Source organism: Chelonia mydas, chromosome 9 (genome assembly GCF_015237465.2).
Source record: "Chelonia mydas isolate rCheMyd1 chromosome 9, rCheMyd1.pri.v2, whole genome shotgun sequence".
NCBI lineage: Eukaryota > Metazoa > Chordata > Testudines > Cheloniidae > Chelonia > Chelonia mydas.
This window is the reverse complement of record NC_057855.1, coordinates 6,517,698-6,521,600: the sequence shown is the minus strand read 5'-3', so window position 1 is coordinate 6,521,600 and position 3,903 is coordinate 6,517,698. Positions and strand designations below refer to the sequence as shown.

Here is a 3,903-nt window from a genome sequence, read left to right as displayed (position 1 = left end):
TCCCCCCCATATCGATTTGGTCCTTTGCCATGGACAGTGTTAGTATATGGGGCACCCTCTGGTCCAAACCAGTGGTCCAGGGACAGATGAGCCATCTCTGCAGCTGGAAGAATCGTACATGACGGACTTGAGCCAGGAGTGGGGTCATCTTGGAACTTCTCCATGGCCCACTCAGGATAATATTGGGTTGAGGACATTTGGATGCCAAACAATCCATGCCCTTCTGCCAGCCCGGCTATGAGATGCCTGGCGTTGGGCAGCCTGGGGAGGTGATGAGCTGCTCAGTAAGGCACTGGAGTGGGAAGATTTCCAAGGCACATTCGTTTTATTGTGATTTATTGTGTATTTATTGTGGGCTGGGTCGCCCAGATCAGGAGGCTGGGAAATTCCCCGGCCCAACCCAAATCCCCCATGAATGGAGCCAAGAGTCGCTCCTCTAGCCAGTTTGATCGATGAAGTCAGGTGGGTTTGATTCCTGCTGTGTCCAAGGCCTGAGTATATTCTGACGGCCCCGGCGTGGGGAGCAGGCGTTTGACTGCAGGCACTTCTGAAAGGCGTGCGGGCGAGGAGATGAGCGCAGGTCACGCGCACACAGCCCCTTGGCAGTGAGTCAGCCGGTGAGGAATGGCAGGGCCTTGTGGGAGACCTGGTAGGTGCTGCCGGCTAGAGCGAAAACCACAGGCTCATTGACATGACGATGAAACAGGCGTGCTCAGTGTGCAGCTTGTGCCACTCCCCAGGCTGGTCCATACAGAAGATAACAACCTGCTACTGCTGCTAGCTAATGTAGTCCCTTAGCACAATTGGTAGAGGTCTGTGGTTTGGTGCCGCAGATGCCATGTTCAAACCCTGCTGCTGATCTCTAGTAGGGGGCTGTTAGAGTTGTATAACACTGCCCTGGCTCCCACTAGAAGCATCTATGGGTTACTAAGACAGTGGATAAAGATCCTGGAGTGGGGCCATTCTATCCGGTGTGCTTCACACCTGCTCCACCAGGACTCATGTCTCCAGGGTACTTATCTAGCTACGGTACTCACATGGCCCCACTGCTGTAGTATCGAAGCATATCACAAAGAAATCATGTTTTTATTCTCGCAGCGCCCCTGGGAGGTAGTCAGGGCCCTCGTTCTCATTGAAGGTCACACAGCCAGGTTTCTGGAAGAATCGAACGTCCACTTCCCGAACGCCAGGCTGGTGCCCTGGCCTCTGGGCTGTCCTTCCTCAGCAAACTGGCCAGGTCATTTCTTCCCCTTTTGCACTGGGACGTTCTAACATTTCTCCCTGAAGCTGCAGCTCACCACAGGGCCACCCTTCCTCTCCTCCCAGCTGGGCTGTGGGGCTTTCTGGTCCACCGAGCCCACCCCCCCTGCTTATGCCTCCTCTGCATGGGGATGTATATTGGGCCTCTGGATCCAGCTGTCGCTGCGACGCTCCAAGTGGCCAGTGCTGGGGCAGCTAGGAAGGCCGGGGCTTTGTTCTGCCGCACCCTGAACTCTGTGGCGTCCAGAACAGAGTGCGTCACAGACTGGGGCCCGCCGAACAGGCCGTTGCTGGGGCAGCTAGTTGCCTGCTCAGTTGAGCCCGGCGTAGGGTGGTGTGTATGCAGTACGTGCGCATTGGTGTCGTGTGCTGTGTATTGTAGGGCACGGCCCAGAACAGGTCATCCCTGGGGCAAAGCAACACCTGCCTCCCACCCTGGCCTGCGTTCTGTGCGGAGCGTAGGTTTATGCTACCGCAGGCAGGAGGAGGGGGGCAAGTGGGGGGGCTGCTTGCTCTGTAGAATGAGCAGCTGAGCTGGGGGCTCTGGAGCTGTCCTGGTTGCTTCCCCCACCTCCTTCTCCCATGCACAGGGTCTCCCCTGGAGAACTGGTATTGCCTGGCTGTTCTGCAGCCCAGGCTGGACCCCCGGGGCGAGAGCAGGGTAATGCAACCCTCTCCCGCCAGCAATGGCTGGAGCGCTCCTGAGCTCTCACTGACTGGGAGTCTCAAGGAGACCCCTTCCAGCACAACACCTCTGTGTGTATGTGTGTGTGTGCGCGCGCACCCCTGCACAAACCCTGAACCCAGTGCCTGGGGGACAGAGATAAGTGGGTGGGAGAGCATCTCTGCCCATGAGCCAGCAGCACCCAGGGAGCAGAGATCTGGGAGGGGGCCAGCAGGCAGCACCCAGGGGTGCCGAGATCTGGGAGGGGGGCCAGCAGCCAGCACCCAGGGGTGCCGAGATCTGGGAGGGGGGCCAGCAGCCAGCAGCCAAGGGTGCCGAGATCTGGGAGGGGGGCCAGCAGGCAGCAGCCAAGGGTGCCAAGATCTGGGAGGGGGGCCAGCAGTCAGCACCCAGGGGTGCCGAGATCTGGGGGGGGGCAGCAGGCAGCACCCAGGGGTGCCGAGATCTGGGAGGGGGGCCAGCAGGCAGCACCTAGGGGGGCAGAGATCTGGGAGGGGGGCCAGCAGGCAGCACCCAGGGGTGCCGAGATCTGGGAGAGGGGCCAGCAGGCAGCACCCAGGGGTGCCGAGATCTGGGGTGCCTTGGGCTGCGGTAGAAATCTTGGAGAAAAGGGAAGAAGGAGACAGATAAAAACGGAGAGGGAGAAGGAGAAAGAAGAGGAGGAGGAGACAGAGAGAGGGGGAGAGAGCTAAACCAGCCCCGGGAGCCAGCAGCATTGAGGGGAGCAGAGAGCCGGGGACCGGGAAGCAGACAGAGAGCGAGCGAGCTAAGCGAGCCCGGCTGTGGGAGCCGGACTCCAGGGGGAGAGTTTCCCAGCCCCGGGAGCCAGCACCGCTGAGGGGAGCAGAGATCCGGGAAGAGAAGCGGGAGACCAGCCTGGGGAGTGCGAGCGGCACCAAGGCAAGCAGCGCCCCAGGGAGAGAGACACACAGAGGGGGAGGAGGCGGCGGAGCTGCCCGGCCTGGGGGCACCCAGGGGAGCGCAGCCCCAAGGAGAGGATCCCAGCAGCAGCCCCCAGAGCAGACAGCGCCTCTCCCCCGTGCACGCACCGCCCGCCCCTCCGCCGGGGAGCCGGCCGGGGCCCCTTCCCCGAGCAGCCGCGGGGAGCCGGGGCTTTGCAGCGACGCCCCGCGCCGGGACGCGAGCTGGGACCGCGGGTTACGCGCTGCGGGCCCGGGGCTCGGCGGCGGGGGCGGGCGGCGTTGAGCGCGTGTCCCCGGGGGGCTGGCGGGCTTTGCCGGGCGCTCGGGCGGGTGTGTGTGTGGGGGGGGCGCTTATAGCTGCTCCCCTCCTTTAGCCTCCGATCCCCCCCCGATCCCCCCTGCCCCTCAGCTGGGGGCTGCCGCACCCCGCGCAGGGGGCTGGCTCGGATCAATGGACCCCTCGAAAGCCCCCCCACCCCCCCAGCTCGAGCTGGGGCTCAGGGACGCGACGGACCTGCCCGCTGATTCCCACCGGCCGGGCTGCAGGAGGGAGGCGGGGGGGGGGGGGCGCACAGGGACTCCCCCGCCCCTCGCCCCACACACGCGCTGGACCATAGCCTGGGGGGGGGGGGGGGGGACCGGACCGGCGCACGTGGGAGCCGGAGGCGGGGCCTGGGATGGGGTAATGGAAAAATACAGTCAGAGCTGCGGGGGGGGGGGGGAGCCTTGTGCCAGCGGGGGGGGCCCGGGGCTGCAGCCGCCCCGCCCCGGAGGGGGATGCGACACGCCCCCTCCTCTCCCCCCCCCCCCGCATGGCTGGGGTGGGGGGAGGCAGCGATGAGCGCATGGCAGGTGGGCGAGGGGCGGCCGGGGGGCGGCCGGGAGGGGTGGTGCCCGGCCCCGGGAGGGAGGGGAGCTCGGTGCCCGGGGCAGCGGGGCAGACAAAGCTCCCGAGCCCGCTGCTGCCGCTGGAATGCGGCCGCCCCCGCGGCGTGGGTCGCGCCAGGGGCCGCCCAGCGCCATTGAAAGGGGGGG

General features: G+C 65.0%; 1 long non-coding RNA gene across 1 annotated transcript; it reads right to left on the bottom strand.

Annotated features, from left to right (window-relative positions):
- Positions 1-319: 319 nt before the first annotated feature.
- Positions 320-3,671, bottom strand: LOC122461669. Its single transcript, XR_006283753.1, has 2 exons — positions 3,383-3,671; positions 320-663 (listed from the first exon to the last, which is right to left on the bottom strand). It is a non-coding gene; the product is annotated as an uncharacterized LOC122461669 (long non-coding RNA).
- Positions 3,672-3,903: the final 232 nt, after the last annotated feature.